Source organism: Rhinopithecus roxellana, chromosome 5 (genome assembly GCF_007565055.1).
Source record: "Rhinopithecus roxellana isolate Shanxi Qingling chromosome 5, ASM756505v1, whole genome shotgun sequence".
Classification (NCBI taxonomy): domain Eukaryota; kingdom Metazoa; phylum Chordata; class Mammalia; order Primates; family Cercopithecidae; genus Rhinopithecus; species Rhinopithecus roxellana.
The window spans coordinates 18,626,282-18,639,647 of record NC_044553.1 but is presented as its reverse complement, the minus strand read 5'-3'; the positions used below and the strand labels follow the sequence as shown (position 1 = coordinate 18,639,647).

Here is a 13,366-nt window from a genome sequence, read left to right as displayed (position 1 = left end):
TTAATAAAAAGGGAAAAGAGGCAAAAGTTTGTCAATTGTGTTTATAATATAAAATTCATTTATTATCTACTACTTATAAACAATCAGGCCAAATAAATTATACCAAAAGGTTTAGACTTGTAGTCACATAATGGAGTGGTGGAACCTCAAAGCCTGGCCTTGGATTATCCCAACGCACTTTCCTGGACATACTACAGTGTTTTTTTTTTTTTTTTCTTAAAAGATACAAAGTTTTATTAAACAAACCTGGAATCAACAGTATTATTACATAAATTAGACAGCAGTAAGATTTTCCTAGGGCATATGTACAAATTACAGTGATTTCCATTGTGCAACAAACAGACAGGATTAAAAATAGGCAGTCCCCTCCCCGTCCCCCATGAAAAGGAGATCACCCCACAGGGCTCTCAGTTCTGGCTCACCAAGGGGTGCACAAACCTGCAAAGGCACTCCACCTGTGTGCATGGCATCCGCCAGCAGTAACAGGGGCCCCAGAAGCACATTGGCAACATGGTGAGGCTGCTCAGCGTTCAGCGCAAAAAGAAAGAATTCGGCTGTGACAGCTGAGCAGAGCTCAACAGCCATCTCAGAGGACAAGAACTGTGGAAAGCCTTCAAATCCCATCTGCTAAAACACACATGTAAAGCCTTTTACGTACAGAACAGACGTGTCCACCATGGTAGATCAAACTAAGCCTCAACAGAACTTCCCAACACATGATAATTTACAGAGAACCGTGACAGGGCATCCACCTTTTATTAGGCAGGACTGTTCTGCTGGGTGCAAGGCCATAAGGTTTGCAAAGCAAACTTGATTATGAAAAGGCTTGGTGAAAATACAGCCCCCACCTTCACCAAGACACACACACACACACACACACACACGCACACACCCCAAAGAAACTATCCAAATACATTAAGACACCTGTTCTTGTGCTTTTCTTCTTGCTTTTGTTAAGCGAATCCCATCAGTTTAAGTTAGACTAATTAGAAGGCCTTCTTGCCTCCGTCGGCAACAGAGAAAAATGGTGCAAAGGACTCCTCCAATGTGTGTAAAATTCATGCTAGTTAGATTGAAGAAAAAATGAGAGGAACCCCGGCACCCCATTTCAAATCTCTGCAACTGGAGAAATCAAAGGCTGCAAGGACTGTGTAGACCTGATGCAAAGTTAACTGGCTGCAAAATAAAACCCAAGCCAGTGCTGTGTTGCACTCTGTTCACTCAGTAGCTGGAGCAATGAATGATTGTGACATTCTGGTGTGATATTTGTGTAGCCTGAGGTACACCCTGGGCACAGAGTTGAGCGGTGGGGTCTTTAACAGTATTAAGCCATAGTTTCACAGTTATAATGGTTCAAAGAACTAGAGGCCACGTAGGTCAAACAAAGAAATGGTGAACACATCCCAAAGCACTCAACTCTTTGGTTCCACTGGAGATTTTTTTTAACGGGTAGTGATTTCAAATGATTTGGTCTTTTTTTAGTTTAGTTTTGTTTTTCTTCAAAGCAAACAAATGATTTGGTCTTTAAGTATGGACAGAAAGAAACAACACGCTGAACGAGAAATTCACTAACAAGTGACTGTACAGTTGTTTCATGGGCATGGAGAGGCAGTGGGGTTGAACAGCATGTTGAGGGGATGAAGCGTGCAATCTTACCCCATTGCTGGGGGTTTCTGCTTCTTATTCTATCATGCTGACAGCAAATATAATTTGCCCATCACTGGCTATAGATAGTTTAGGCTAAGCAGGATTTAGACTTGTGTTGGGAAGGAATTAGAATAATTCAGTAGATACAGTGTATACTATTCGATTGTGACTTTATTTTCTTCCTGGCTTTATCAATGCCTATGAAAGCAGGACTGGTGGCATTTCCCTTGAGGAAAACAAGACTTGCCCCACTATACTTCCTGTTGTGGCATATCCATTTCCTGAAGATACTCTCTTATACAGTTCCAATTTAAGAAAATACTGCCAACTCATAAAATTACATGAAGCAAAGTAAATTTGTAATTTTTTCTGATACAAATTTTGTGATTATTGTAATGACTTTTCCTCCACATTTAGCACAGTGATTGCTTCATGTGATCATCTACGCGAAAATTTTGGAATGCCATCCAGATAAACTGTTTTTATTTATTTTATTTTTTATTTTTGGAGATGGAGTCTCACCCTGTCGCCCAGGCTGGAGTGTAGTGGCACAATCCCGGCTCACTGCAGCCTCTGCTTCCCGGGTCCAAGTGATTCTCCTGCCTCAGCCTCCTGAGCAGCTGGGACTACAAGTGCCCACCAGCCAGCACGCCTAATTTTTGTAGTTTTAGTAGAGACGGGGGTTTTGCCATGCTGGCCAGGCTGCTCTCGAACTCCCAACCTCGGTTGATCCGCCTGCCTCAGCCTCCCAAAGTGCTGGGATCACAGGGGTGAGCCTGTCCGGCCAGGTACATTATTTAAAAATTATACATCATGATTTTTCCATGTTTATAGCTCATTTTGTTTAAATTAACCTCTACATGACATTGGGCCATTTAAACTATGACCCTGCCATGGGGCAGTTACCAGGTAGCCTGTATCACTTCAAATGTTGAAGTGTGTGTGACAGTCAAAAGTGGCTTTCACACCATCACACGTTCTTGGAAGTGCTTCTAATTTCTCATTTGTTCTGTATGGCTGGAGGCTTATTACAATGTCTGTAAAGAACAAGGTCATCAATGTGCTTGCATATTTCATTTTCCTGCATATCTGTTCATAATTAAGGCAAGGCATTTCAGGCTTTCCTGATGCAAACTTTCATCAGTATGAAATCCTGGATAACAAAACAGGCAACCTAAAAATAGGCATATGGACTCATGGGTCTATGTACTTTTTAAAACGTGCTCAAGAAAAGTGTTTCATTTACGGTTTTATTAATGCTTTTTAAAGTAGAATGTTCAATAATATTATTACTATGATTCATTTTTATAGTCAGCAAACATGAGACTTAATACTTTTCCTTCTAGCTCCACATATCAGTGCACAGTGTAACATTTTTTAAAAAAAATATGGAATGCTGCATGAATCTGTGATCTTCCTTGCACACGGGGCCATGCTAACCTCCTCTGTGCCATTCTAATTTTAGTATACCTGCTGCCGAAGTCAGCACCAGTTTCACCTTTTCACATTCATAGCAAAACTGGTGGGAAACTGAATGTGAAATGTTTAGACAATGATGGCCCTCAACTGTTAATCCCAACAGGATGGTGACTGAGGTGCACAGGCTGAAAATACAGTTGTCTAAAACACTTCCACATTTCACCATCTGAACATCATTTCCCACTAAGTTATTAATTGTAAAGAGTTTATTCTACTCAACCCACTAATTATTCTCACCTACTGAGTTGACCTCAACGTGAAGAAAAGGTCATTGATGAAAAAGGGTGGCTATGTTCTGTTTCTGCAATTTCACTGTGTTTTAACATTTTTTTCTTTTTACAGAGATGGGGTCTTGCTATGCTGCCCAGCCTAGTCTCAAACTCCTAGGCTTAAGCAATCCTCCTGCCTTGGCTTCCTCAAATCCTGGGATTATAGGAGTAAGCCACTGCACCCAGCTTCACTGTCCTTTAAAGTCTTAAGGTCAACGTTCTCTTCATTCCACCTTCAAAGCCATTGCCTGTTTTTTTGTTGTTGCTTTTTGTTTTTGTTTTTGTTTTTAGACAGGGTCTCACTCTGTCACCCAGGCTGGAGTGTAGTGGTGTGATCTTGGATCACTGCGGCCTGGACCTTCCCGGGCTCAAGCAGTCCTCTCATCTCAGCCTCCCAAGTAGCTGAGACTACAGGCATGCGCCACCATGCCCGGCTAACTTTTTTGTATTTTGTAGAGATGAGGTCTCACCATGTTGCCCAGGCTGGTCTCCAACTGCTGAGCTCAAGCAATGTGCCCACCTCAGCCTCCCACAGTGCTTGAGATGAAATTTTTGAAAGTGACACAAAAGGTGTTTTTAAATACAGTACATTCCTCTAACAACTTCAATGTCATTGTAGATTCTTGGAATAAATTCGTTCCCATATCTTCTTCTCTTTGTTTCTTCTTTTAAAGTCTCAAGTTACCAGGTAGGAAGCACTAAAGCTACTGAAGGTGGACCTCCCCATGACATTTTTTTCACCCAAACTAAAAAACGCATGTGAGGTGATTTTTTTAAATCCATGCAACACACCCTTCAGATGTTGTCCCCAAGAGAAGAGATTTTTGAAAAAACAAATTGAAAAATAAAAATTATAGGCTCTGTGAAGCACGAACATTTACATCACTGCACAATTTCTGTGGATCTGCCATAATGACTTCTATATATACACACAGGCACACACACACACACACACACACACACACACAAATTTGTGGTTATAATCGAACAAGTCCAGTTCAAACTTATAAACTTAAGTCTATGAGAAAAACCAAGACATCACAATAGAAACACAACACTAAAGGATAAGACAAAATCTACAACCAAACAATTTTCAAAATCTTTCTACAGTGTGGAATTCCAGTTACTTAAATAATGCCAGTTACATTATTTTCATCTGTGCTCTGATCTGTTTCTGTACATACAGGCACACAGAAAAGTGGAAGTGTCCTTATCACGTGAAGAAGACATTGCTTCTGGTCTGCTTAGGTGCAGTTTTTTGTTCCAGGCAGATTCCAGTCTTCCTGTTTCTTCCAGATGTGAGCTCCTGTCCTCAGAAATTCTTGAAGATTTCTAAATCCTTCTGCGGCATGGCCGCGGCTGTGTCCTAGTCATTCTCTGGGTAAGTTTCGAAGTTGGAGGTGTCTCCATCGCGAGCTATCTTGGGCACAATGGGAGGCTTCAGTTTTCTCTGCGGAACAGCTTCCCAGTCCACGGAGCTGAACCACCGATGGCGTTTCACATCCTTAGCCCTGTTCTTCATGTTTCCTAACCGCCTTGTTCTGTCAACCACGAGCAGTTTCTTAATGAGGTCTTTTACACAGAAATCCAAATGTCTGGGGAAATCTATTTTGCCTGCAAGAATTTTCTGATAAATGCCAAATGTGTTATCACACACACACACACACACACACACACACACACACACACACAAAGGAGGAAACCCTGAGAGCATGTCGAATATCAGGATGCCGAGGACCCACCAGTCCACGGCCCTTCCGTGGCCCTCGCTTTGAATGACTTCGGGGGCCAGGTACTCGGGTGTTCCACAGAGGGTTCAAGTCCTGTCTACCAGCTTCTTGGCGAACCCAAAGTCCATGAGCTTGATGTGGCTGTCCCTATCCAGCAGGATGTTCTCCGGCTTAAGTTCCTGTAGTGGCTTAAGTCTCCTTGGAGTGAAGGTACTCGATGGCACAGGTGATCTCCGCAGAGTAAAAGAGACCCTTGGCGCTGGAAAAGCGCCCCCGGTTGCGCGGGTAGCTGAAGAGCTCGCCGCCCGGCACGTACTCCATGAGCCTGTAGAGGAAGCGCTAGTCATGCCACTTCCAGAACAACCTGATGAGGAACGGGTGGATGACTTCCTTTAGGACCGACCTCTCAATGTGCACGTGCTGCTCCTGCTTCAGGCGGATGACGTCGTGAATGCTCATCACCTTGAGGGCGAAGAAATGCTTGGCTGTCTTCTTCTTCACCGGGTACACCCGCCCGAACATCCCAGTGCCCACGGTGGCCAGCGTGTTGAAGTCCTGCAGGCGGTAGGCGGCTCGGCTGGGGCAGAGCGCGGGCCCCCAGCTGGGGGTCTCCTCCGCCACCTCTCTGGGTCGCTCTCCGCCGCGGCTGCCTGGGCCAGTCACGGCGGAGAGCTGGCCCAGGCTCTCCACTCAGGTCCGGGGCACCGGGCCAGGCCGGAGCGCTCTGGGAGCCGGGCTTCCCGGGACGCAACCTCTGAGGGCGGAGCGGCGGCGGCATCAACGGAGGCTACCGGTGCGCGCCCTCGCCTCCCGGTGCTCGGCCCGGCGCGGCTGACTAAGCCCCCGGGTGGGAGCAGCCGCCGACCTCGGGGGTCTGGCACCGAGCGCTGCGCGGTGGCGGCGAAGACGGGAACCGCGGCCAGGGCTGCCGGGGCAGGGAGGGGGCCCTGCACATTCCCGGTCTCGCCTGGCGCCTGCCGCCGCCTCCAGTTCAGTAGCCGCGAGCGCGGTGTTTTGCTTTTGTTTGTTTGTTTGTTTACCAGCTGATTCACAACTCAAGTAGCACAGTGAGGGTGGACAATACGGACTGCCCAAGCATCCCAGCATCGTCTGTTCTACATATCACTATTCCAAATGGCATGCTGCTGTGTTTGTGGATCCAGCCTCCCACGGTGGGTATGTCATCACTGACCTATAACAATTGGAATGACACATTTTCACTAGAGGCGGGCCTTGGCCATCCCCCACAGCAGACTATTAAGTAACAAAATAAGCAATACTATTTATTTACTTCTTACTATGCTGTTTTTTTTTTTTTTTTTTAGCCTCTGATGAAATCCTGGTGGCTTCTTCTCTCTTCTTACCAATCCAGGAAGAGTAGAGAGCTGTTGAGCCCTGTTTCCAAATCCTCAGGTGAAGCTGTGCTGACATGCCTTCTGTCCCTACAGCCCTTTCCAAGACTCAGCTATTTGTGATCACCCTCAAATGTTGCCCTGATTCTATTATTAACTTGTAATAAAACTCACTTGTATGGTGGAAAGGCTGTTGCCAATTAATTTTATTTTCGTTTGTCACCTATCCTCCCTTCCATGTAATCGTCAAACTGTTTGTTGTACATATTAAAAATAACACACAATCAAGAGGGCATATACTATATTCAAGCAAAGAATGCTATGTGAGCCAGGCATGGTGGCTCACACCTGTAATCCCAGCACTTTGGGATGCCAAGGGTGGGTGGAACACTTGAGGTCAGGAGTTTGAGACCAGTCTGGCCAACACGGTGAAACCCCATTTCTACTAAAAATACAAAAAAAAAAAAAAAAAAATAGCTGGGCATGGTGGCGCACACTTGTAATCCTAGCTACTTGGGAGGCTGAGGCAGGAGAACTGCTTGAACCCAGGAGGTGGAGGTTGCAGTGAGCCAAGATTGCACCACTGCACTCCAGTCTGGGCAACAGAATAAGATGCCATCTCAAAAAAAAAAAAAAAATGCTATGCGATAAAAAAAATTATGTACTTGTCAATAGTCCAGTGAGTCAGGGGAACCCTTTCTCTCCATTGTGGAGAAAAATAGCACAATCAGAAGAAAAATTAAAAGATAATTTTCAGGAAAACTGACAGGTAAAAATCCAATGTTGTCTTACAAAAGTAGGATATATTACTCTTTTGTGTTTTGCAGAAAAACAAATATCTGGTGATTTAGAGATGGACAAGATATGGTCCTTAGCAAATGAAAGAAGTTTAGCTGTGGGGAAACCTGCCCTTCCTCGTAGTTTATTGAATAGCTTAAAAAGATGTCATCAGCAATTATAAATGTGCTTCTGGGGTGCTAACTTCACAGGCCTCAGAGGGAGAAATGAGTCTGACAGGAGGCTTGAGGCACTTAAAAAACACACAGACATTCTGATTGCCACCCCTAGAAAGCGCTTTTTTTAAAAGTTAAAAAATATGAAATGCTTCATAAATTTACATGTCATCCTTGAGCAGGGGCCATGCTAATCTTCTCTGTATCATTCCAATTTTAGTATATGTGCTGCCAATATAAGCACAGAGTGTTTTTTAGATGGCCAGGCATGGTGGCTCATGCCTGTAATCCCAGCACTTTGGGAGGACTAGGTGGATGGATCACCTGAGGTCAGGCGTTAGAGACCAGCATGACCAACATTGAGAAACCCCGTCTCTACTAAAAATACAAAATTAGTCAGGCCTGGTGGCACATGCCTGTAATACCAGCTACTTGGGAGGCAGAGGCAGGAGAATCGCTTGAACCTGGGAGGTGGAGCTTGCAGTAAGCCGATTGCGCCATTGCACATTTTTCAGGTAAAACCATGCATCAACTCTACTGCCTTCGATGATTAGGTAGGCTCTACCAAACAGCAAACACCTGAGCCATTCTCACTGGAAAGAAAATCACAGGCAGATCACATTCCATATCTTAATGCTTCTAAATATCAGAGAACTGCTGGTACAGTGGTGTGTGCCTGTAATCTCGGCTACTTGGGAGGCTGAGGCAGGAGAATCCTTTGAACCCACGAGTTTGAGACTAGTCTGGGCAACATAGCAAGATTCCATTGCAAAAAAACAGTATGTAAAGTAAATTTAAAATAAATATCAGAGAAGCGTACTTTAAAAACAAAGCAAAAATCCTGAAAAGGAAAAACACAAGCAATCCAGGGTGTACACAAACATGTATTATGCCCAATGCAGTAAGTAACTGGACTACAGTTCATTCCAACTACTTGGTAAGATTCACTGTGAACTGTAAACTTAGAAAGGGATCACTGTTTGCTTTTCCTTTAACTTAAAAAAAACATAGGCCAGCTTTGCAATTAAGAGGGGATACATGGCATTTACTGTAAAGGCTTTGATGTGAGTTCAGCTCTACCCTCTTTAAAATAACCAGAAAAACTCAGAATGGTTTGCTAGTCTGATCTATGATCCTACTATTAGAAAAGGCATTTTATCAACCACAATTTTCAAATGTGCATTTTGATAAAGCAAGACACGTTTTATACTGTCACAAGTGACAATCAAGACCAATTAAAGTTTAACATTTAGGTCAAGTGTCCAAACATCTGGGCAGTCCATGCCTGCCAAGTGCAGCCCTGGTGGGTTGTATTAAGGAAAAGGTGGGAGATACAGCAGTAAGTCCAGTTGGTGCCCAGGGAGATGGTTTGGATGTCTGGAACATTGCCTTTGGTGATTGTGTTAAAACTATTTTTGACTTGAATGGTATTATTTTCAGCCTGTCATTTCAAAGGTGCAACCCAGAATGCCAGTATTATTTGTGTGCAGAGAATACAAATAAATTGAAAACCACCATCCTTGGTTTCTACCTCTTCTGCTCCCGTGCACACTTGGGTCTAACTAAAATTTCTCTCTTAAATATCATCAACTACTTCCTAATGGTCAAATCATCTGGTGGTTTCTCAGATCTCATCCCACTGTTGCTCTCAGAGATACTAAACCCCACATACATTTTCCTTCTCAAAGCTCTATAAAACCTTTCTTAGTTTCCTCATAGTATTTTTTGTTCTCCTGCCTCAAACTTCCCTCACTTTCCTTCTTCTATCCAGTCCTCCCCCGACCCACCCCACCTTGTCTCTCTCCACTCTCAGGGCAATCACACTTTCTTTCATTATTTTCATAATACCTGTACACAAATGACTCATATTTGGCTCTGTCCTTCTAATTTTCAACAGAGCATTTCTAACTCTCTGCTGGATACCACTCTGTGCTGATAACAGTATCAGAAGTCACTTAGGTGAGAACTGAACTTTTCTTCCTCCTAGGGCTTCCTACTTCCTTACTGAGTAAACAGAGCAGCATCTCAGCATGCCAGTGAAACGATGGCTCTTTATTTCAGGTTGATCCTGTTCCTCCTTTTTAAATTTTTTTTCCGGTTATACTTGCACACATTATTTAAAGACTAAGTCTTGCAGTTCTAAAAACTTTTCTTGAATTTCTTTGGTACTTTCTCTTTTCCAGTCCTTTTTACTTTTTTTGGTACTTCTATTATTCAATTATTGGACCTTGGTGACCAGTTCTCACATTGTATCATCTCTTTCTCTTGTTTTCTAATTTCTTTGTCCTGTTGCTGTAACATCTAGATTTCCTCAACTTATTTTTACTACATTTCTGAGTTTTTCATTTTTGCTATCACATTATTAATTTATAAAAGGTATTTGTTTCCCCACTGAATAATTTTTTCTTTTTCGAGACAGGGTCTTGCCCTGCTCTGTCACCCAGGCTGGAGTGCAGTGGTGTGATTATACGATTATAGTTCACTGTAACCTCAAACTCCTGGGTTCAAACCATCCTTCTGCCAAGCCTCCCAAGTAGCTGGGACTACTCTACTCAGCTATTTAGTTTTTTTTGTTTTTGTTTTTGTTTTTGTTTTGAGGGACAGAGTCTCATGATGTTGCCTAGGCTGGTCTTAGACTCCTGGGCTCAAGTGATCCTCTTGCCTTGGCCTACCAAAGTGCTGGAATTACAGGTGTGAGCTGCCATGCCCAGCCCCTCACTGAACATTTTTATGTAGTATACTTTATAATTTCTTTGAGGGTATTGATAAATTAACTTCCTCGTTGTTTAATCTGTTTCGTGTTTGTTTTGATCTCCACCTTTTGGGTTAGAGGCTTTCCCCTAATTCCTGATGATCCTTGACTATTCACTCATATGTAAGAGTGAGCCACTTAAATGCCAATTAGCTCTATGTACATGGTGATATTTGCCACTATGGGCTTCATAGTAGGGTGATTCGGCTGAGTAATTTACTTGGGGAACCCTGATATCTGTCTTTAGATCTTTTTTCTTGGGTTTGTTAAATTCCCCAGAAAAGTCTCTTCTAGCCTCCTACCTAGAGTTAGAAGTGTTCTGGCAGTAGAGTTGGGGAGAAGGCCGGGGAGGATGGTGGTTATATTTAGTATGTAAATGTTTAATTAATCCTGTTTTCAGTGTTTTATTCCTGTCTCCAGCTGTGTCTGGTGTTCCCTAGTCCAAAGGCCCGTTGTTTCACACTCTCTGGGAATAAACCTCTAATCTGCTAGGTGGTGGAGGGAGCAATCGCTAACTACATGGAATGGGGCAGAGGATCTAGAAGTAATTGTTTCCAATTGCTTTTCCACCCACCACCCCATGGTACAGCATGGTACTCAAGACTACAAGCTCCTGAGCCTTCAGAGGAATCCAGCTCATAAGTCAGGCTTTTTCAGTTTTCCCCATTCCAGATAGGAATGCAATGTTCCTGGGTCGACTAAGTTAGTTTGAACCCGCCACTGCAAAACTGAAACTGAGACAGTGAAAGAGATCTGACCTAACCAACTCCATCTTGCTTCTAACCTCCAAGCTGTCCTTGTTCATCCCTGGGCATAGGCTGAACTAAGTTTGGGAGGAATTTAGCTTATAGTTTAAAACAAAGATAAGAGGCAAATTCCCTTCTTGACTGGGGACTAGACTGCCTTTATAGGATTAACAAATTAGTCACAAGATTATAAATTATGGTTTAGGAGTCATGCAGCTGGAGGCTGCAAGATACTGACCCTCCCTAAACTGCTCCTAAGTCAGTAACTATTTTGCAGAGTCTGCACTTGATGGATCAGCTGGCATCACCCAGATTGATAAACTGGCTCATCTGATCTTGGCTCTTGTGGCCCCCACCCAGGAACTGATTCAGCACAAGAAGACAGCTTTAATTCCCTGATTTCATCTCTGACCCAACCAATCAGCACTCTTGACTCAACATCCCCTACCCACCAAATTATCCTTAAAAACTCTGATCCCTGAATGCTCGGAAAGACCTATTTGAGTAATAATAAAACTCCAGTCTCCCCCACAGCCGGCTCTGAGTGAATTACTTTCTTTATTGAAATTCCCCTGTCTTGATAAATCGGCTCTCTTTAGGGAGCAGGCAAGATGAACCCACTGGGTGGTTATGAATTTCCAATCTACCTACCTTTGAGCTTCCAAAATTGTTTTCTCCTTTTCCATTTTGTCCTCATGTGTCTTGTTGCTTGTGATGTGGCATCTTTATTGTTGTCAGTGGGTGTCTGAAGGCAGAGAAGCTGATGTGAGCATTCAGCCAGGCCTGGATCCCATTCCCATTGCCCTTGCCTTCAGTGGGATTTCTGCAACAAACTCTTCCCAATCTTTGTGCTTGTCAATCTAGCCACTATATTGCCACTAAAGTCACTTTCTTCAAACATAACACCAGTCATTTACTCAAAAACCTCATCAGCTGTCTACTGTGTATAGAAAAGTCAATACTCCTTAGCACATCACCCTAGGTCTTGGATGACCTGACTCCAATATACTTTTATGGTGTGACTTATACCACCCACCACACATATCCAAAGCTGCAACAATTTTCGTTTTAATAGTGTACATTCCTCATCTTCTGTCTTGAAGGCAGGGAATAAATTATGCAAGGAGTCTGAGAAGAGGTTGGAACCCAACTACTTGAATCCATTACTTCAGCTCTGCCACTTTATGATCTTGGGCAAGCTACTTAATCTCCATGTCTGCAAAACCATAATAGTAACAATAATAGGACCTACTTTCTAACATTGTTACAAGGATTAGAAGAGCACTTAAAACAGTGGCAAGTAGGAAGTGCAAGGTAAGGATAATGATTATAATTCTCTGCACATCTGTCTCCTCCAGTAGATTATCAAGTCCCTGGAGAAGGATCACTTCTCATTTATTCAACATTTGTGCTGTGCCTATGATATGATGATATAAAAAGAGCTTAGCAAATGGAAAGACTGTTGACTTATGGTTCAAATATAATGTGACAAATGATACAACACAGGAAAGAGCAAAGTGCAGAGAATAGAGCATGCAAAATTGAACGGTGCGGAACAGATGGTGAAAGGCTTCACAGATCTAACACTGAAGATGGGGCTTGATGAATGAGTATGTAAGGGCCAAGAGTTGTGCAAGGAACAGTGGATGGGGAGAAAAGCACAGACAGGCTGGAGAAGCAGATTGGGGCCAATTGCACAAGGCCCTGCATAACCTGTTTACTATACACTTTATTGTTTGACCAGTGTTTGTTAATCTCAGTGTGCTAGCATATAGGGTGTGTCAGAGAATTATGAGGAGTCAAAGTATTTTGTTACTAACAATAGCTGAAATGTGGGGACTTGACTTTTTTTTTTTTTTCCCCAAGATGGAGTTTTTCTCTTGTTGCCCAAGCTGGAGTACAATGGCGCGATCTCAGCTCATTGCAGCCTCTGCCTCTGGGGTTCAAGTGATTCTCCTGCCTCAGCCTCCTGTGTAGCTGGGATTACAGGTGTGTGCCACACGCCCGGCTAATTTTTTGTATTTTTAGAAGAGATGGGGTTTCACTACGTTGGCCAGACTGGTCTCGAACTCCTGACCTCAGGTGATCCACCCACCTCGGCCTCCCAAAGTGCTGGGATTACAGGTGTGAGTCACCACACGTGGCCAGGTACTTGACATTTTAAAAATAAATGAGGACACACTCCCAAATGATGTTGAACAGAAGAATACGTAATCTATGACTCCATTTATAAGAGTAAAAGAAAGAGAAAACCAGGCAAAGATCATTTCTGTTGTCTCAGTTCATGACACAGTTACCTTCAGGGGTGGACAGTGACAGGGAGAGGACTCAAGAGGGACTTCTGGGTGCCTCATGCTATTTCTTTGTCTGGGGACTGGCTCCATAGATGTGCTGTTTCTGAAAATTCAACAAACTGTATACTTATAGTGTACTTTTCT

General features: G+C 43.3%; 2 non-coding genes and 1 pseudogene across 2 annotated transcripts; all 3 read right to left on the bottom strand.

Moving 5' to 3' along the window:
* Positions 1-3,029: 3,029 nt before the first annotated feature.
* On the bottom strand, positions 3,030-3,135 carry LOC115897832. Its single transcript, XR_004057616.1, has one exon. It is a non-coding gene; the product is annotated as a U6 spliceosomal RNA (small nuclear RNA).
* A 1,602-nt stretch (positions 3,136-4,737) lies between these two features.
* LOC104676812 lies at positions 4,738-6,556 on the bottom strand (annotated as a pseudogene).
* A 1,011-nt stretch (positions 6,557-7,567) lies between these two features.
* Positions 7,568-7,674, bottom strand: LOC115897764. The gene has a single exon (XR_004057560.1). It is a non-coding gene; the product is annotated as a U6 spliceosomal RNA (small nuclear RNA).
* Positions 7,675-13,366: the final 5,692 nt, after the last annotated feature.